The sequence below is a fragment of the Papio anubis genome, chromosome 8, assembly GCF_008728515.1.
Source record: "Papio anubis isolate 15944 chromosome 8, Panubis1.0, whole genome shotgun sequence".
Lineage (NCBI taxonomy): Eukaryota > Metazoa > Chordata > Mammalia > Primates > Cercopithecidae > Papio > Papio anubis.
This window is the reverse complement of record NC_044983.1, coordinates 47,795,043-47,816,936: the sequence shown is the minus strand read 5'-3', so window position 1 is coordinate 47,816,936 and position 21,894 is coordinate 47,795,043. Positions and strand designations below refer to the sequence as shown.

Genomic DNA, 21,894 nt, shown 5'->3' with positions numbered 1-21,894 from the left:
TGCAGAGAATCCTTTGTTTGAGACATTGTGGTCTACTATGTCAAATCACAGCTAGAAGACAACTTGGAACTTAAATTATCTGTCCAGGAAATGTGTGTTTTTTTTTCTAAGTGGAGTCATTATAAGCTTTACTTGCCTTTCTGTAAAAAGGAGAATAAACTAGTTTAAGACAAATCAATCTAAATAGAAAAAAACTGTGGTATGTGTATGTGTATAGAAGAAGGAAGTGTGCATAGAAATGAGAAATTACCGACCTGTGCAGCTAGAATGACTTACACATGCCCAGTGCGTGCCCAGTGCTGGGCTTCCAGCTCTAGTAATGTGAGGGAGTAAGAGGGTTGAGGAATGAAGTAGATGAACACTTCAGGAACCGTTTCAGGTCACCTACAGTCCATGATCTAAAGCTTCATTTCATCATACATATAAAGTATGCAAAGGGATCTTAAGCCAGATTTCATGCAGCTGGTGATGCCACATGTCACATGATAAATAAGAACAAGACAGAGTGATTGAGCTGTGTACCAAATGCATGGACTGTATATAATTCAGTTGCTTTGTGAAGAACAAGAACTTTATCCATCTGATATGAAAGCCATATAGAAAAGATATAAATATAGACATAATAGACAAATACAGATGCAGCCATAGGCGTAGGCATAGGTGTAGGTATAGATATACATACAGGTATAGAAATATACATAGATAGACAATACTCCTTAGCAAATACCTTACTCCTCGCCATATTGTAAACTACGTCTTAGTGTTCATGTTCATTTTAGATTATGGTCATGTTCATTTTAGTGTTCACGTTCATTCTGCTGATGGAGCGAATCACCGGCTAAAAGAAAAATAAGTAAGATTTCTTATTGATGACATCAATTTGAAGAAAACTTCACTTTGTTAAATGATAACAGCTTTGTAAAAGTTTAGAAGATACAGCATTAGAAACCTTTTTTACTGGTATAAATTTCTTATAAAAAAGACAAAGGACAAAAGAAAAGGGTCACTGAAAAATTCACTGGAGAGTTTCCTTATCACATCCATGGTGGTTTTTACTGGCTGGTAGGATGTGTAGATGTAAGTGAAATTCACAGTGTTGCCTTGTGGTTAAGAGCATGTACTTGTGGTTAAGAGCATCTGAGTCTGAATTCTAGCTCAGTGGCTAACGGTTTGGACTGGGAAAAGTTAGTTGGAAGAGTGCCTCTGATTCCTAATTAACCCATGAAAAGCACTCAGAACAGTACATGGCATAATATAAGCACTAGAATAAGTCTTAGCTATCATTACTGTTGCTAATATAATCATCATCATCATCATCATTATAGGAATCATTTATCATCTTTCATTCATTATCAAAATGTCATTTGATTTTACAATTTTAATAATATCTGATTTTACTTTGCTACATCTTATTGGCTATAAATATAACTACTTTTGCAAATAGATCAAGGAATTACCCAGAGTCCACATGTAGAGATTAAATATTGCAAATATGAAGTGAACAGACAATAAACTTATGTCTAGAGGTTGATTGGTTTAATCCCAGGCAGCAGGTGGAATTTAGGTGTGCTGTCTACACCTGAATCTGACTGAGCATGGCACAAATGCTGGCATGACAGGTGGAAAAAAACTTGCAAACTTGCAGTTTGGCTTCTCCAGCATCACTGAACCTGGGGTCCAGTTGACCCTTACTATGAGAACCTGAAGTATCCAAAGGGAAACTGCCACTTAGCCCTGCCAGGCTGTTACTGACTACCTCAAGGATGCTCTGAGTCACGAAGATAGCCCAATCTAGAGAGAATGAATGCCCTGTGTCAGGCTCTTCTAGTTGTGTCTCAGCAGGTTTTAGAGGGACAGCTAGGGATTAGGTCTGGCCAGCACCATGACAGGCCTCACACAAGAGACTTGTAAAATTTTAGAGTAGAGGATTTGTTTTTGGTCTCCCTAGGGGTTACACCAATGTAGGGCAGGTTACTGTGCCAGAAAGCAGTTAGCTTTTTAAGTTGAAAACGCTTTTAAGCTGAGCTTCCAAAATTCCAAAATTAGCTAATATCATGCTAAAAACCAAAGTATTTCCCCATAAAATTAGGAACAAAACAATGATGTCTGCTTTTGCCACTTCAACCCTACATTGGGGTTTTAGCCAGGACAGTCAAGCAATAAAAAGAAATATAAGTCATCTGGATTGGAAAGGAAGTAGTAAAACTATTTCCATTTGCAGACGACATGATCTTTCTTACAGATTTGTATTTAGAAAATCCCAAGGAACCCACTAAAAATGCTATTTAGAGCTAAGAACCAAGTTTAGCAAGGTTGCAAGATATAAACATAGGGAATCAATTTTGTTTACAGTGGCTTATAAAAGCATAAAACAATTAGGAATAAATTTAACAAGAGATGTGTAAATCTTAACTCTGAACACTATAGAGCATTGTTGAAAGAAATTTTTAAGAGCCAAAATAAATAAATGGAAAGATATGTTCATGGATTAGAAGTTGTAAGTGATGTACAGATTTAATACATTCCCTATCAAAATCCCAGATGGCTTATTTTCAGAAGTTGACAAGTTGATCCTAAGTTTTATGTAGAAATTCAATGGACCTATAATAGTCAAAACAATCCTGCAAAAGAAGAACAAAGTTGGAGAACTCACACTTCCCAATTTCAAAACTCACTACAGAGCTACAGTAATCAAGACAGTGTGGTACTGGCATAAGGATAAATATGTACATCAATGAAATAGAATTGAGAGTCTAGAAATAAATTCCCATGTCTATGATCAATTGATTTCCAACAAGGGTGTCAAGACAGTTCAATAGGAAAAGAATATACTTTTCAACAAATGTTGCTGGAACAACTGGATATTCACATGGAAAAGAATACAGTTGGATTTCTACCTCACAGCAGATACAAATATTAACTCAAAATGAATAAAAAACCTAAATGTAAGAATTAAAATTCTAAAGCTCTTGGAAGAAAACAGGTGTAATCTTCGTGACATTGAATTTGGCAATAGTTTCTTAGCTATGACACCAAAGCACAAATAATTAAAGAAACATATAGATAAATTGAACTTCATCAAAATAAAATCCTTTGTGTTTTAAAGGAAAACATGAAAGTGAAAAGACAGCCCACACAATGGGAGAATAGTTTTGCAAATTCTATATCTGATAAGAAACTTGTATCTAGAATACACATATAAAGAGCATCTACAACTCAATAATAAAAAGACAAATAACTTAAAAGTGGGTAAAATCTCAGAATAAACAGTTCTCCAAAAAAGATATACAAATGATCAATAAGCACAATAAAAAAAATGCTAGTGTCATTAGTCATTAGGAAAATGCTAATCGAAACCACTGTGCAACGTCACCTCACACCCACTGAAACAGTCATAATAGAAAAGATAGACAATAACAAGTGTTAGTGAGTATATAGAGATGTTGGAACTCTTATACGCTGCTGGTGGAAATGTAAATTGTGCAGACACTTTGAAAAACTATTTGGCAGTTCCTCAAACAATTAAATATAGAGATTACCAAATGATCCAGCAATTCTACTTCTAAGTAGTTATTCAAGAGAAATAAAAACATATGTCCACACAAACACTTGTACATGAGTGTTTATAGTATCTTTATTTATAAGTATCCATCAATCAATGACTGGATAAATAAAATGTGGTATATCCAAATAATAGAATATTAATCAGTAATACAAAGAAATAAAGTACTGATACATGCTACAATGTGGATAAACCTTGAAAGTATTGTGGTAAGTGAAAGAGGCCAGTAATAAAGGACAACGTATTATGTGATTCCATTACTATAAAATGTCCAAAATTGGCAAATTTATACAGACGGAAATAGATTAGTGGTTGCCTGGGTGTGAGGGAGGGAATTGGTGGGTGGAAGTGTGGTGAATGGGGAGTGACTGCTAATGAGTATGGCATTTTTGGCAAGGAATGATGAAAATGTTCTAAAATCTTGCTAACAGTTGCACAACTATGAATACACTACAAGTTATTTAATTATATACTTAAAATAGGTGAATAGTATGGTATATGTCATTTGTGTCCCAAAGAGCTATTATTTTTAATTCCTATTATTAGGTGACTTTATTTCTATGATAATGATATTCATTAAAACCACTAAAATTGATCAGGTGAACTGTCAGCTAGAAATCCATGTTGTCGCCACACTGTACCTGTGGCAACCACATTTGCCTCATGTATTGGCTCACTAATGCTATCACTGATAGCTCAGTATAGAGATTCATTTCACGTGGAGTTTAAGTTCTCTGTATACGCTTAGTGTGGGAATTTTCAGATTAGATGACCAAGCACACTGACTCACACCTGTATTCCCAGCACTTTGGGAGACTGAAGCAGGAGGATCGCTTAAGCCCAAGATGTTGAGGCTGCAGTGCGCTGTGATTGTGCCACTGCATTTCATTCAGCCTGGGCGACAGAGGGAGACACTTCTCAAAACAAACAAGCAAAAAATCAGATTGGACATTTGCTGCTCCAAATTTGTCTTTGCGTTGGAGTATCACCTTTAAATAGCACAATGAAATTTTGCACTAGGCAATTATATTCTTCACAATGCCAAATGTACTGCAAAACATTGATGAATTGATATTAGCCCACATGCTAAGAAGGAAAGTGAATCTGCATGCATACACTCCCTCGCATGGGAAAGATAACTGTTTTTAAAGTCAGGTGGTAAAACATGTAGTGTTGCACCCCATTTAAGCAAGTGATGGACTGGCTTTATTTTGATGGATATAGACTTGGAGGAAGTTAGCATCACAGGCTAGGAGGCTCCATTTCCTCTCCTGTGCTTCCTGTTCCTTGGGAGGAATGAACTCCAGGGAAAGAAAGCTGGGGCCAGCCAGAGGGGGTGAAGGTGCCTCTCAAAAAACCAAAACACTGTGAGGGAGCAATGGGGCAAGGGACCTCGAACAATTTATTTAGATCTTTCTGGAAGAGAAGACTGAGCTATTTTCTCTCATGTTCCTCATCTGTACAGAGAGCCTTGCACAGTGTCTGAGGTTTATTGAATGTTGAAAGGACACGAAAAGGTTTGATTTCCTCTTTGATTTTTACAGCTCTTCTCTTCCAAGGCAACAAGTTCTTATTCATGTCTTTTTTATAATGGACACAGAGTAGAGTTTGCTCTTATAAGATGATACTTCCATGGTGGTTTTCTTAAAAGCAGTGAAAAATAAGGAAACTTAAAGTTTTAAAAATGTTAATATGTCGTTCAGCCCTACAAGCAGAAAAAAATTAAATCTTTATATTGATTAGTATGAAAAATGTTGTAGAGGGTGTTTTCAAAAGAGTTTCCAGGAAAATATTTGGAGACAGGTTTTTCACTCCATTTTTCATCCTTGCATGTTTCATAAAAGCTCCCGTTGGTTTGGGCTGTTTGACAGTCATTCCTTTAAGATGTAAAAGGGCTTGTGGCAAATTTGGGAGGATGAACTGCCTTTTCCATTACTTAATTTTTAAAAAATACTGTTAGGAGTGGGAAGGGTATCAAATGTCCACTTGGAGTCAGGGAAAAAAGTAGCCCCGTGAAAAAAATCCCTGTGAGAGCAGCATAACCTGCAGAGACGTGGGAGCAAGTGTCCAATCCTGACAGCCAGTCATGGAAATAGAGCGCTCGGGGCCGCGCAGAGACCATTCTGTGTGCCACTCACACGGAGTCTAGTGCAGCATAAAGCTTTCCTAAGCTCCACCCAGAAGTGTGGTTGCCTTTGTCATTTTAATTGGTCTGTGTTTGTGAAGTGGGGCCTCTATTTACTTATAGCTTGGGGCTTGTGTTTACCAAGCCTGGTGGAGGCCAAGTGACAGGGCCCCTGCAAGCTCTCCCGCTGTATCTTGAGGCACTTTTCTTTTCAGTATCTGTGCCTGTCTAATTCGTGAGCTTCTGTGAAGCAAGCACAGGAGGGTACAAGGCCTACAGGGAGGAATTACACCTAATTACTCAAATAATTGCTAGGCTGTTGCCTTCTTAGTCACTGAAAATAATTTCCAGGTCCCTGGCTTTTATAGATAGTCTTCTAGAGGCAGGAGGACACAGCCCCCTTTTTAACTCAGCCCATTCACTCACAAAATCAGAACACTCGAGCCTGCAAAATTAATAAGCACCACTTCCATTACATATATTTTAGGTTGTTGTTGCCGTGGCGATAAAGTCAGGGACATTGAATCTCCTCTGTTGAGCCATTGTTATCATCCCTGGCCATCTGCTGCAGAGGAGTGATATTCCATCTCATTTGCATGATGACTGATATATGGGAGGTTTGGAAGGACATATGCCACAGCAATCATGTGATGAAAATTAAAGTGAAAGTTTTGGGCCCAGAGCCGAAAAAAATCTGTGTATGCGCATGAGGCTGTTGATGTGCAAATGTGAATCATATTGAGAAGGTCTGAATAGGGAGGTGTGACGTAAGGAGGGGACACAAACGCAGGTGCTTATCTCTAAGCAGTCAAAGGCACTGGATGTCATATCATGGGAACTACCTTTCAAAGAAACAGCTTTAGTGTTTCCGTTCAGCACACCAGGGAGGAGAGAAATATAAGTTTTGGAAACAAACAAAAAAGTAAGTTTAAAACTTTTGAACCGCATACTGCTCACACTGACATTTAAGTCACTCGGAATTTTAGCAAGTTTTTAGGTCTTAAGTCAGAACATTCACTTTTGTTTTTTTGGGGGGTGGATGTTAGCAAAGGTTGAAGTTTAGAACTGTGTTGATGGTTTTTCTGATGTTTGTTTTGAACTTCTGTTTCTGATGTCTGTTGTGATGTATATTTGAGCATTATTTTAAATGTATTTCTCTTTCTGCCTCTTTCTCTCTCTCTCAATCTCTCACACTTTCACTCTCTCTTTGGCAAAATAAATAAATAAATAAATAAATAAAGCTTATTGTATCTGGTTTGAGAAGAATTTCAGAATAAAATGTCATGGTGCAATTACATTTATACTGCACCAGTAACGCTTTTGTTCATATAGATTTTTGAAACGTGCAAATTTGCAACAGAGACTATTTGATATGAAATGAGATTTAGTACACTTTTTGCTTAGCAAAAAAGTAAAGTGGAAATAATTATGAGATTGCAAAAATTACCAGTGAGATCCCAAATCTGACATCTCTCTAGAATTGTGGAGATCTTTGCGAGGGATGAGAAGTTAACACAATTGTATATGAATAACTGATATTAAAAAGATGTTTTATGTATGCTTTTTGAAAAGTCCAAATTCTGATAGTAGCTATACATAAGGAAAAGAGTTTGTGGGAGGTCCCCAGGAAATTTAAATTGATAAGTATGGTAGTTATAATTTTGTCTTTAAATATTTAGAGAATTGGATAAGAGTAGCCTCTTATAAAAATGATACTGTTCATTTTTGATAAATGTAGATGTCAGAAGACTCATCAGAAAGTTAAAGAATAAATAATACCAGAAAGGCTGAAGAATGAAAGAGAAAATACTGATCTTGAACAAAATTTTGCGGAAGGATGATTTCAATGAAATATTACTTAGTTATACAGAAAAATTTCAAAACCTTTGATAAACAATACTTTGCCTCATATTACTTTTGTTTTAATAAAGCATTTGTTAAAGATGCTTACTTTGGTACATGTGGAAATAACTGGAGTGCTTTTCAGTTTCAAAGAACAAGGCAGTCAACAGTCAAAGTATGCACTGTAACTTCTATCACCTTAATTTTCCAAATAAGAAAGTAGCTAATTGTCAGAAAAAAAAGTTCTATCAACTCTCATGCCACAGCTAATACTGCAAAATCCAGTACACTAAAAAGAAAAAAAAACTGATGAAGAAATGTTGAATATAATCGTGTGCACTATCATTATGTTAGGGAAATAGTAAATAAGTTCTAGGCAATAATCAAATTCAGAATCCAAAGTAAGACTAAAATTAGACTTCCCTAACTTTGCTTTTTATTTTGCTTTGCAAATATCATCTGCATGGTATCCTACTTTTATGCCTGTAACTTAAGATTACCAATGTTCTCTTTTCTCCTTCTTCTAAATATTCAATTACTCAGTGGTGATTATTATGTGGCCTTCTTGGCTTACTACAATATTAGATTAATATAGATTTCTCTTGCCAAATTAGCGGAAATCACTGTTGCACATAAAAGCAATTCACTCTTTTTTAGTTGTATTTATGTTATGGTAGGAGCATCATTTTAAGCTTAAAAGCTTTTATATTTTAAATTTGGGTATACTGTACCTTAGAGAGCATAAGGTGGTTGTATTTAAAACGTTTCAAAGTACATTGAAACTTTTATGAGATCCTAATGTGGTTATGTTTAAAGGAGTCTTTTTTTTTTTTTCAGAGTGGTCATTAGTATTCAACTATAACATGAACTAGTAAGATTTGAAGTTTCCTGGTTTCTCTTAAATTAGACAACTGCAAGTGACCTAGAAAAGAGCAGAAATGTTAGGAGCTGTCCATGGTAGCTGCCTCCTTAAAACGTTAACATACATACTCTGAATAATTGTCTTTATTTCCATTTTTAGAAGTCAGAATTAAATTCTCATTGGATAAATTTAATCTGGTATATACAGAAATTATTTGTAGATAATTAACAATCTTACTTGCAGTAAGTAACAACCTTACTCCTATAACTAATTGCAAAACCCAGAAAAACTTTAAGCTTTCATAATGTTAATGAATGTTTCCAGTTGCAGCTTTAAACTATTTATGCATAAATAAACAAAATGTATAGCTATTAAATATATAACTCTTTAGGTTGACAACAGTTAATTGCAAATAGTTTCTATGGTAGTAGAGCAATGTGAACAGACATATCAAAAAAATGTAACTTGCATGACTTTATTGCTCTTGAAATTAATTCTTGTCCTTATGTGACCTGCCATGTCTGCTATAGAAATCCAAAAGATCATAATTGTTTGATATGAAATGCAAAAAGAATAGTTAAATTGAAAGTTTAACATCATGAAATTCAAAATCCCAAGCGGTATATAAACATTAAAAGAAACTTTGGACGGCTAATCCTAGGAAATGAGTTTTATGGATTGAATTCAACAAGGCTTCAGAAATGGTTCCATCTGCTGCCTAGCAGCTGGTGAAAGGATAAATTTAATTCATTAATTCATTTGGAAAAAAGGATCCAAGTAGTAAAGACTTCATTGCTCATAATGCATATAGGTGAAAACACAAACTGAAATCTGGACCAATTGATCATCCTAGATAATGAGCTGCATTGTCTTTCCTTTTACTGGTAAAGATCTTAGTGATTGAGTCAATGCGGTGTTGATTTTTATGACAATAACCAATCATTCCCAATCATTTCAATGATTTAAAAAAGCCCAGGGAAATTTAAAGTAAATCTCAGTTTTTAATCTGAGGAACTCCAGGCATTAGAAATTATGCACTTCTCATTTTGTGTATGTGTATATGAGAGGCAGTGTGTATACCTATGCTTATAATATATTCATATATATACGTCTATACATACACATATATATTATATACAAATTCTGAATCACTTCAAAGAAATGTTTATATTAAGCAAGGCTTTTCCCATTTGTTGAAATATTCAGGTAAGTACTTAGCACTTAACATTAATATAAGTAAAGTTTTCAAGATTCATATTTCCTCAAAGGTTACACAGTTCAAAAAACACTTATTTTATTTTCTCCTCTTTCCACACTTTAAACTAGTTGCTCCAATCTCCGTTTTTGATCACACCCTGCAGAGTGCTTCAAAATATTAAAAAGTTGTCCATGAAGTAGTCTTCTCCCAACTTCTCTGCCATGCTAATCATTTTGACATAAGGAGGTAAAATCCACAAGACATGAAGAAGATTTCATTGATTGGATTGTACAGGACTTTTTAATATCTTTACTTAAAAAAAATGGGGGTTTAATACCAAGAGTCTTGAACTGTTTAAATTCAATCAGTGTGATAAGGTGTTGGAAAAGTTGATGTTGCTTCATCCTCTTTAGCTTGTAATCATGTTGGTGGATTTTTTTTTTAACTGCTGGCATTTTAATGAGAGCCAGGCCTCCCTTAGAAATGTATAGCTCACCTTTCCCAGCCAGGTAAGTATCTCTTGGTGGCCAGTTAATTGATCTATGATAGAGATAAGAATATCCCTGAAAGTAAGGCTGCTTCAGTAGCCAGTGTATATTTTAGCAATTTTTTTTTTTTTGGATGGTGATTTCATGAATGGTGTTTTGACTTTTCTTTCTCTGCGGCCCATAGCTCACTGTGGTGGGTTTGTTGGATTTACTATAAAGGTTCTGTTTGCACCCTGTGGGTTGGGTTAAGAATCAGGGTTTATGCATTTACTTGTACTGTGGCATTGTTTATACAGCTTTGGTTTAGTTTTGATCTTTTTTTTTTTTTTTTGCCTTTGAGGCTCTTCCACAGTGTCAGCTGCTGACTGATAGTAGGAAAACGGCCTCGTGGTGTGAATGAAAGGGACCTAGCGGTTGGTAAACAGAGATAAGGAATAAATAGAGCACAGGCAAAAGGAGATAGTTCTGTGGGGGCCCAGATTGCTGCCAGTCTGTTCAAGGGAGATGCAGAGCCTGTCCTTTTCCCAGATTAAATTAGTGTGCGAAATCTCCAGTGACCTCCTCCCCTTCTCCCCACACTCTTTAGCCAAGCTGAACAGCCTCTGCTGTAAAGTATTCATTTTATCCAGGGACAAGCTGGACAATAGAACTCTCCCTGATACTTATGGACAGCTGTCGTCATTCATAGTGCTCTCAGCATTTCATTTTTCATAGGAGTTAAAAGGGTTTTTACCTTGTAACTGAAAGAGGGCATAAATGCAACTTTGCCAGGTCTGAGGCTGCTTGGGTAGGGGGTAGGACTGGGGTGGGGGCGAGGAAGGAGGAAGGAGAAACTGCTCAAGAAAGCAATTCTTTTTTGTTGTGCTAATATGATTAAACTTAACACAGAAATTAAATTTCAAATCTGGGCTCCTTGCTAAGAGAAAATATCTTTGATCTGAAAGTTTCCTAAAATTAAGGTCACCAGTGCAAACCAGACAATTCATCTCCACCTGCTCTATCCTTGTTTGGGCTAAATATGCATGCATTTTATTACCTGCAAATAACCACCAGGAAATATTAAGTCTGTAAGATACCTCAGTATTCTCATATTTTTTAAATTTTTTTAGTGATTTACTGCAAATATATTCAGCATTTGACTGATTAAATAGACCTTCGGCAACCTTGAGGGTCACTGTGTGGAGTATGTACATAGAAAATGCATCAGCCCATTGTACCCTGGCAGCTAATGAGATTGGTCGTTAAGTAAATGACACAAAGCCTACAAAAAAAGCTTAGCAGCTCACTAGAGTATCACAGAGTGTCCCTGCACACCACACAACGACACAAACACTGGACTAACCTAGCCCACCCCTGCTTTATTCTACATCACTGCTTCCCTGATGTCAGCGTGAGAGGCAGAACAAAGGCTAGGAGGCACCGGTAAGTCAGTCTGGCAATTAAGCCCTAGGGAGAAAGTGGAACAGATCTTAGCCTAACCGTGGGGCTGAAAGTCCGTTTCTCGACAAGTAGGTCAGAATGAAGGGATTTTGCTATCACTTCTGGAAATACCGCTTCAGTGATCAGTGTTCTTATTTTGTTGTTATTGTTGTTTTGTTTTGCTGTTTCACAAAAGTTTGTAAATTTAAAAAGTAAGTAAACCCCAAAATGCAAGTGAACTTGAATTTGAGAGGTAGGCTATTTGTTGGAGAAATGGTGCTTTTGCCCATAACTACCATTCAGGTTATTGGTTCAGGTTTGAAAACTTTCAAATGTACGAGGCAACTTTAAATTTAGTTAGTCTTACTGCTTCTGAAAGATAATGGAAACCTGGGGCACGAATGTGAGCAGTGAAGTTCATTCTTGACAATGCAAAATTGCCCCAGCCCCTAATATATATTTAATAACATAGAATAACTATTTCCTTCATCAGTGTCTTAAAAACCAACCAATCAAACACAACAAAACAAGAAAACAAAAGCTCCTCTTTTCCTCTTGTATTTAATTTCTCTTGAATCTGGAAATAGAATCATTACTGTGAATCTGTAATATTGAATAGGATTAGTGGTTATTTGCTTGCTGTACTTGGGAAAAAAATCAAAGCTTCTGACACTGGAGCAGCATTGGCTTGCTGTGTCCCTTGGAAAAATGCGTTTGCAGGATTGAAGTGTAACATTGCAGGATCCTTTTAGAGAAATATGGCAACAGGAAGTTGCCAGAAAGTCTTATTTGCCTTGCTGAAATGTCTGTCTGCCTTAGATTTGTGTATTCAGAGGATGTTTAGTTCAAGAGAGGATGATATTGTTACAAGACATTCAGGTAAATTAAATATTTTATTCTAAGAACTGTCCGCTAAGTGGGTTGTCAGTGGTTTAATAAACTCTGACGGTCTCATCGAAAATATTTAAAAAGTATTGTTAATGTAAGTGTGGTGTTTTAAAATAGATGTGTTCATAATATCAGTATCAGTATTCAATTTTAAAGCCACTGTCATTTAATGTTAGAATGGCATGTCATAATCATCTGTTCGTGAATTAAAACTCTGTATAGAAATCAGTTTGCTAACTTTCATTACTTATACTGAAAAATATTTATTTCTATAAGGATATAGCAGTATTGTGATACTAAATAAATAGCTTATTAGTAGTATTCATGAAAGATTCATAATATAGGTAAATAATACGGTCTGGGTGATCAGAGGTCACATACTTCTTGACCATTTTTTTCATGAAGTACTTTTCCTCTAGTAAATGTGCCCCTAACATTCATTTTGTTTATCTAATTTGTTTAGAACTATATGCGTGTCTGTAGAGAATGTAATATATGTTGCATATTACCAACTCTAAATATTGTTTTAACAATAGCCAGAAATAAGGAGGCAATAAATTTTGTGAAGAAAGTGGTATAATAGTGTCTTTTTAATTTCAAGTAAAATATATGTGGGGAAAATAGATTTTGATTTTACTAAGTTGAGATTTTTCTATTATGTCATATCATCATTATGCCTTTCATGTGATAGAAATCATGGAAAAAGCAAACCATCTAAAAATGGCTACAGTTGCTGCCTAACAAATTTAGTTTAAGGCAGAGTTGTGCAACTAGTTCACTCTTTCAGGCATTATAAATGTATTAGGCTCTCTTTCTGTGATGAATGTTTTATTTTTGAATCTCATGTATTACAATTTTTTTTCTATAGTTGTTAATGTTCCCTCCTGTTAATACAAGAGTGAATATTTCAGAAAACACGTAATTGTTTTGGCTGGCTGTAAATATTTTACCCCCATCCTTACCGGTACAGCAAAGGGTGTACAAACTTGACTGAAGTTCGTTTAGTTTCATCGCTGTGGATGAAAAGGAGTGGAGCTACTTTTACAGAAATGTAATTGTCATTCTTCAAAACAGAATAGGTCTGTGTTGTCATTAAAATGAGAAGGCCCAGATCATTACTTTTGGTTTATGTAAACTTGTTTCCACCTATATGGGTCTTGCATCTGAAATATATATTTTTTTATTTAAAGAAAATATGCATGGCTTTATCTACTTGACAACTTCCTTCTTTAAAGAAATTTGAGAAACTTATTTTGTGTTGTCAGAAATAAACTTTGTATTACTGAACTTTTATTCTGATTCACTCATTTAACAAATAAATATTAAAACTGCTTAGTTCAGAGGACTGTAGTAGATGCTGTTAGTAATACCTCTTTTCCACCCCTAAGGATCCCCATCTAAGAGGAGCTATAAAATGCTTGCTAGAGAATAAGGCAGTCATCCTAAGTGCATATGAGTGACAAAGTGACAAGAGAATCTACAACACTCCCTTTTCGAGTTCACATATCTGAAACCTGGTTCTTCCACTGACTCAGTCTGTGCCCTGGATAAGTTCTCTAACTTTTCTGGGCCTCGGTTTCCTAGTCTGTTAGATGGGAGCAAGAGTGATGGGAGATAAATGTTGCCTTATAACTTACGTGAAAATTAAGTAAGATCATCTACCTAATGCCCCTGGCATATTATGTTTAGTGTTTTTAACTTTCACTTGCGGTTTGAGGCAGCGAGTGGACGTGCCAATGTCATGTCACACACCGCCTGTGCATTCGCTCGTACCAGTACAGAACTCTTTCTCGTATTTTCACTTCCAGAGCCCCCAATTTTGTGAGTGTCCCTGAAGCATTGTGACAATTCCATTTTATGTGTCTGCGTGCTCATAACAAGACTAAGGTAACATGTTAAAAATTCTAAACATATATTAAGCATACGTGATTAAATTGGCTTATTATGCAGAGTTTTATTAGTAGCTAACAAAAGTATACCTAAAAATTTTATTACTCGTCAACTTAAACTCCCTATAAGCAGAAATATTTAATTTCATTGAATTTAAAAAGGAAACATCTATAACTTAAGTATTTACAGCATAGGTCTTTAACTCTTAAGATTATGGGGTTTTCTTCTTTCTGTTTTTTTTTTTTTTTTAAATTTTTTTGCCCCTTTGGGATTTATTTCGTAAGTTTTTTGGCTTAGATTGTTTCTTTTAATTGATACATTGAATTTGGTTTAAGTTTTCCCTCTTTAAGGATGTTATAATTGAAAAATATTTTACTTTATTTATTTTTATCACCTATGTAAAGAATCTTGAACGCAGTTAATTGCTGAATATTTAATCTTAGGAGATAAAATTCCATTCCAGTGAACTCAAGAGATATCTGAATTTCTTTACGAGTATTTGAATATAGTGTTGTCGAATGTTACATCAAATTTATAAATTTTTAGGCAAAAACTTATTACTCTTTTGGTTTAACTTGTCAGAACATTTGTTCTGATAGGGTTTGATCTATATATTTAAGTTGTAACTTGAAAGAATTTTGTTGCTGAGAATTTCTGATCTCGTATATCTTGTGTCCATAGGTAAATTGCATTGACCTGCAAAAATGTCAATGCCTTTAAAGTTTTATTAGTAACTTATTTATACTATTAAGTGGAGTTAACTACAATACTATAAGAACATTTTAGATCACACTGTTTTAATTTTTTTGATTTATATAGTGCAACTAACTTTGAAGGTGCTAGAGATATCTGCACTAAATATAGGTTCTCCAGATATTCTTAAATATTATATTTGTTGGTATGCTGGGTGAAATGTATATTAATTGATACTATTCTAATGAAGAGTTACACTTGGTAATTCTATAAAAATATTTCCATTACTATTTTATAAAAAAATAAGAATGAAAATTTTTGTGGTACATTTTCTCTACTCCTTCCAAGATTTGAAAGTAAACAAAGCTAGCTTAACTTAATTCCCTAAATTCTGAGTTTCCTTCATGAAGGAAACATGGCAGAAGGCCAGTGTGTAAACCTCACCACATCCTTTTTTTCAGATGTGTCATATATATATCCAATTTCAATATGAGTGAATTCATGCTTGGCATGAGATAAAACTTAGTTACTCTTACTTATAATGACAGGCAGAAGCAAACTGAAAGGAAATGGTTAATTATTTAAATTGAATAAAGAGTATTTTCATTCCTGGAATGTAGATTAAAGAGAATATGAAAACAAAAAAGTGTTATTGAAAATCTAATTTGTAAAAGAATACCATCAGATAGAAAGATGTGTCCACTGTTTGCTCTTTTGTTTCTATAGTATACTTGGTATGAATTAGAATGAAGGTATTTACCTCTTTTAAATTTTCTTTCAAATATCAAACAATGGTGGAGAATTAGTCTTAACATTTCTATTCTGAAGGGTGAAAATGAGGTGAGGTTGAAATATGTTCATGTAGTAAATGAAATCAGGAAAAGATTGAGGCTGACACTATGACTACTCTAGAAAGGGGCAAAAATTAGAGTACACAACCTACTATCTACGCAGTCCTGGATCTTTTTTGTGTGTGAAAGACACCAGTGTCTACCAAAAGGGTTAAAGAAAATGCATTCTGTTGCATCTGCTTACTAAATCCCTTACTTTAGTAGAAATTCAAATTTTGTAAAGATTATTCGTTTTATTGATGCATATAATTATAATCACAAGCCATCTGCTGGTTTGGCAGGCATGGTTAAAATTCTCTAACTCTCATAACCTTTCAAGTACAGTGCCCTTGGGACTCTATTTCACTTTTATATTTTGGAAAACATGTAGGGACAAATAAGGGCGGTCATCTGCAGAGTGTCAGACCTGGGGAAATGGAAGAATTGGGATAGGAGTGGATGCTGTGGTTATTTTAATGGTAGAGGAAGTTATTTCCTGTTTTCTTTTTTTTGCTTCTGACTTCATGAAGGATTATCCTAGTTTCTATGATGTATTTGGGAATTTTTTTGCTAGGGATTATAGCTCTGTCATTTCATTCCTGAAAAGCAGCTTCCAACTCTAAACAAAATGAGCAAACAAGAAAACTCTTCCAGATATTGCTTACATTGGTTTTCACAGGTAAATTAGATATATTTCACTTAGACTTTCAGAACTAATAGAATATCCCACTGGTATTTATTTTTCTGAAATACTCACATTCAGTTGAAGACCCTTCCAGCTTTCGATTTCAGATTGTAGAACAGCTACAGCTGATGATACAGACCTTTTGGTTTAAAGGTCAAATTTCCAAGCATTTTTATCTTGGTATAAATCATGTACTGACCAGGTTTCCCATTCAGTCTCATCATGGCCCGTCTTTGCTACTGTAAACATTTGAAGTTTGGTGAAGTTCCATAACCGATGCCCTACTTCCTTGGGAATGTTTCTTCCATAATCAAATCTTATCAGCTGGAGGATCCAAGGGTCAGGTTTTGCATATTAGGGTTAGCACACAGGCCATTATCACAGGGACTGCAAGTAAGCTGAGGGGAATTGAAGAAGCCATAGGATCCAGGGCTACCTGACTTTGTCAAATAATGGAAACATGCATACGCACAGTGCTCTCTCTCTCTGTCTCTCTCTTTCTCTCTTTCACACCCACTCCCTGCCACCCTATGGAAAATCATTGACTGAAGAAATATGTCTTAGGGTTTGGTAAATGAGAAAAAGAACTTTTGGTACCAACATTGTACATATACTTTGTTCAGAACAATGGTGATATATGTGACAATAATTATAATAATTATCCTTAACATTTGTGAAGTGCTTACACTGTGCCAGGCATTGTGTCAAGTTCTTTAGATGCATTATGTAATTTAATGCTCATAATAATTCCATTAGTATCCTATTTTTACAAATGAAGCAACTGACTGGAGATGTGAAGATGCCCTTCCTTATGTCACCAGCCTTGAACTCAGATTGAGCCCAAATCTGACTGTTCCCCACACCCTTTCCCTTAATCTCTCCTTAGGATACAGTGTCTCTGGGAACAGAATAGAGAGGAAAAATCTGTGACAGCAATATAGTGTCAAATGACGCTGAGTCCCAAGTACACCTGGGTTCCAGTCATAGTTAAATATCATTAAGTAGTTGAATGATCCTGATGAAGTGACTTGACAAGTTGCTTTATTTTTCTTATTAATAAGATCTGTCACATTAAGGGTCATGCTAGGGGACCCCTGGAGCCCTTTACATCCCCCAAATTCTATAACTCCATGAACTTTTTAAAATTTAAAACATCCTATGAATTTGAAAAATAATTCAAAGACTGCAGAAGCACTCATTATACCTCTGTAAGACATGTATATTTAGCACAACAATTAACCTTAATATCAGAAGTAGCCTGTTCTGAGAATCACAGGAGCTTCAGCTCTGATGCTACACATTAGATCCAAAGTTCAACATTTGGCCAAATAGCCAGAAATCTTAGCTCTGTGAATATAAACATAGATACATAGAAACATCTGGTAATTGAATTCTTCCTCTGAGTATTTTAGTGTCAAGCAGAAAATATTTTTGTCCAATAATAATAATAATAACACTGACATAGAGCCAACCACTCTTCTAAGTATATATTTTTTTGAGGCGGAGTCTCACTATTGTTGCCCTGGCTGGAGTGCAATGGCGTGATCTCGGCTCATTACAACCTCTGCCTCCGGGATTCAAATAAATCTGCCTCAGCCTCCCTCTCGAGTAGCTGGGATTGCAGGTGCCTGCCACCACCCCCAGCTAATTTTTGTATTTTTAGTAGAGGTTTCTATTAAACCTCTACTAAATCATGGGGTTTCGCCATGTTGCCCAGGCTGGTCTTGAACTGCTGACCTCAAATGATCAGCCTGCCTTGGCTCTGCAAACTGCTGGGATTACAGGCATGAGCCACAGTGCCTGGCTACCTAAGTACTTTATATTAATTAATTCTTTTTATTCTCACAATGTCACCAAAGCAACAGTCTATAAGATAAGGTCGACTAGCATCCCCTGTTTATCATGGAGAAAACTGCACCATGGAGAGCCATGCAATTTGTCCGTGATGCCGGGGCTGCTTGGTCAGAGACTGGATTCAACCTCAGGCACCATAGCCCCCCGAGTGGGTGTGCAGCCACCCAACAGTCTGCCTCTGTGCTTTTACTCTATGGGCTTGTCACTAAGATTGCACTTGAAAGAAGGCTCAATTGCTTTAAAAAGTATTTGAAAAGATAGATTACAGGTTGCTAATATGTTTAGACACACTGTAATATTTATTTTGTATTTTAGATCTTAATTAGGCAGTTACTGTTACAATGCTTGTATAGTTTCCTTAACTTATTATAGATTAATCTGCAAGCATTTTTTAGTCTTTTGAAAAATGCCATGTTGAAAGTGTACTAATAAGTAAAAAGAGTCAAGTTATTGAGGGTTGACAAAAATTACTTAGAAGAGAAACTGTATTTAAAATCATTTTATTCTTCTCAGTACCTAGCGGAGAAACTTTAACATATTGAGAAATGTGTACATGTTTGCTTTTATAAAAGAAAGCATGTAGAAATGAAGAATTTCCCCAGTTTTGTGCCTCTAATGGAAAAAAAAGAAGGAAGAGTTTCAATTACATTATTATAGTTCCTCCTAGGTAGATGTCACATCATGTTCACAGGAGATTAAGATATTTTATTCCAGCTGAATATGATTTAGAATGATGTTTGTATTTTTCATGTACTAAAGTTTCCAAGACAATGAAGTCAAAAACGTTAACTATCAGAGCTAGAAAATTGTGAGCAAGTTATTTAGGTTCTGTGCAATCAGTTGACTAAGAAATATTTACAGGCCTAAAAGTATTAGAGGTGTAGACAGTGAATATGAGCCACAGCATCTGCCCCTAATAACCTTATGAGCCACAGTAGAAGAAAGTGATACGTAGGCAAAGCTGCCAACCTTGTCTGGGTTTTTGTTCACATGCTAGGACAGACTTGCACAGCACCCTCTACAAAGACAGAATAGGCTGTGGCCACATCCAGTTTCACTATATTACTCAGCGTTAATGTATGTGGGGCCAGAGTATCTTCACCAGGCGTGGCCAATTCTATTTTCCTCTAAAAAATTAAGTTCTGTCTTAAAGAATAGAAGGACCACCTTTGTTTAAAGGTAGCATCAAGGAAGATTTTATAGAAGAGGCATTTAAGGAGTCTTGAATCCATCCATTCAACAAACATATTGAACATTGACTAGTTTCCAGCAACTGAATCAAGAAGTGAGAATGCAGACATAAGTACTCAAGGAACTTATTCCAATGCAGGTGACAGGAGCAAATGGCAATCACAGTACAGTAGGACCTGTCCTATGCAAGAGGCAAGCCCAGGACATATATTTGAAAACTGGTAAAGACTCATAAATGACAGGTATCTGGCTTGGATTACCAGATGAATGGTTAGCCAAGATAGGAGATTCGGAAGGAGGAAGTTGTTTAGAGGGAAAAGTAATGGGTCCTTTCTTGTACATATTGAATGAGAGACAACCGGGTGGTAGCATTGAATGTACAGTTGATTAGTGGATCTGAAATTCAGGAGTGAGACCTGGGATGAAGAGATACACTTTTGGATGTGGTTTCCAAGGAGAATATATAGAGTGAGACATAAACCAGAGACATAAATGGCTTATTTAGGAAAAGACTGAGCAATCATGTGAGTTGCTCTGAAAATAGACTGATCCGGCACCATTAGATGTGCCAGATAGCAGTCCATGAGTTGTGTAGTGAAAGCAAGGTAAGAAAAGAAAGGAAGCCTCTGGGACTATTAAGAAGTTTGACCCTGAAAAACAGAGATAGTAATATATAAAGAATAAATGTGTTTCTATGCCAAGGAGAAAGAACCAGGAGAGATAAGAAGACAGAAAAGTTTTCAGATACAGAAGAAAGAAAAAGTAGATGAAGTAGGAAACAAATGTAAAGTGAGCCCAGTAAAGAACCCATCCTTAGAAAGGAGAGGATCTCTTTTCTTCCTCTAAAACCAGAAGAAAGGAGGAATGCACACAGATTAAGACACCTGTATAAGCCTACAGATGAGATGTTAAGACTATTCAGAATTAATAGTCTCAAAATTTTCTGTAAAATGAGGTAGCAAAATTCTGTAGACTCAGTGTGAAACAGTTTTAAACTACAAGTTCCTTTAACATGTTAGTCTTTGTTAATTATTATATTTACATAGTATAATTAAAAAGAAAACATTCTATCTAACACTTAAGTTTTATATTATCATACATCAATTATATATAATTGATATTGGCATAGAAACTTAGAAAACTAAAAAACTAATGAGAACCAGAAAAGCTAGAGATTTTTCTCTTGGATTTGAAACAGTCTTAAACAATTCATGCAATTAGAAAGGCTAAAGGGAAAGTGGAGGCTGGGCTTGGTGGCTCACGCCTGTAATTACAGCACTTTGGGAGGCCGAGGTGGGCGGATCGCTTGAGCCCAGGAGTTCGAGACTAGCCTGGACAAAATGACAAAACTCTGTCTCTACAAAAAATACAAAAATTAGCCAAGTGTGGTGGCCTGTGCTTGTGGTCCCAGCTAGTCAGGAGGCTGAGGTGGGAGGATTGCTTGAGCCAGGGAGGTCAAGGCTGCAGTGAGCCATGAGCATGCCACTGCACTCCAGTCTGGGTGAGAGAGTGAGATCCTGTCTCAAAAAAGGAGATTGGGGTTGGGAAATGGAAACTGTTCTCCCCATCTGGGGTCCTATAGAGAAAAAGTAGGAGGCGTGAGAGAAGGAAGAGCTTGCCTTCTCTAATAGAGACCCCATGTTGGGGAGTTGAAAGTCATGCGTTTGGATCATAGCAGGCAGCTGATACACATCTGTTCTTAATTTGTGAGGTGGTTTTTTTTTTTTTGCTTTTTCTTTTTATAATGGAGTTAGAACTTCAACTGCTTGCATTCTCTTCACCTTTACCACCTCCACCCCATCTAGGCTCATCTTCTCATACCCAGTTGACTGCCATGGTCCAAAAACTGATTTCCCTGTGTGATGCCAGTGCTCAAAGCTGTCCAAGAACTGCCTATCATTCTTAAAATAGCATGCAGGCATCTTACTGTGGTCTCTGTGTTTCCACCTGTTTTCTTAACAGCTTTCTTGAGATATAATTCACATATCATACAATTTATCCATTTCAAGTGTACAGTTTAATGGTTTTTAGTATATTCAGAGTTTTGCATTCATCATCATGGTCAATTTTAGAACATTTTTATTTTCCAAAAAAGAAACTCTTCACCCCTTATCTCTCACCTTCCAAAGGGAAGATGCAACATAGTCCTCCCAGCCCTGTGCAACAACTCATCTACTTTATGTCTCTGTAGATTTGCCTATTCCGGGCATTTCATATAAATGGAGTCACATAATATGTGATCTTTTTGCCTGGCTTCTTTCACTTGGCATGTTTTCAAGGCTCATCCATGTTTCGGCATATATAACTACTTCATTCCTTTTATCGGTATAGATATAGGAGGTATAAGTGCAGTTTTGTTACATGGAT

The 21,894-nt window shown here is 36.0% G+C and overlaps 1 protein-coding gene and 1 long non-coding RNA gene across 14 annotated transcripts in view; both read left to right on the top strand.

The window, feature by feature from the left end:
* The window catches only part of ST18 (ST18 C2H2C-type zinc finger transcription factor), a 310,749-nt gene that overhangs the window by 154,883 nt on the left and 133,972 nt on the right, over window positions 1-21,894 (top strand). For 3 of the 12 annotated variants that reach the window (XM_021942309.2, XM_021942310.2, XM_021942311.2), the window contains exons 1-2: window positions 4,437-6,609; window positions 14,193-14,271. The exons of 2 other annotated variants lie outside the window; for them this stretch is intronic. The gene's annotated coding sequence lies outside the window, so the exon portion shown is untranslated. Of the gene's footprint in view, window positions 1-4,436; window positions 11,500-14,192; window positions 14,272-21,894 lie in introns of those variants that run through there. 7 more of the 12 variants (XM_017962008.3, XM_017962009.3, XM_021942304.2 and 4 more) reach the window with 3 other exon arrangements.
* Window positions 1-21,894, top strand: part of LOC110743941 — a 193,983-nt gene that overhangs the window by 154,888 nt on the left and 17,201 nt on the right. Inside the window, exon 3 of one of the 2 annotated variants that reach the window (XR_002523794.1) lies at window positions 14,193-14,271. The exons of the other annotated variant lie outside the window; for it this stretch is intronic. This is a non-coding gene — a long non-coding RNA (uncharacterized LOC110743941). The remainder of the gene's footprint in view (window positions 1-14,192; window positions 14,272-21,894) is intronic. 2 annotated transcript variants of the gene reach the window in all.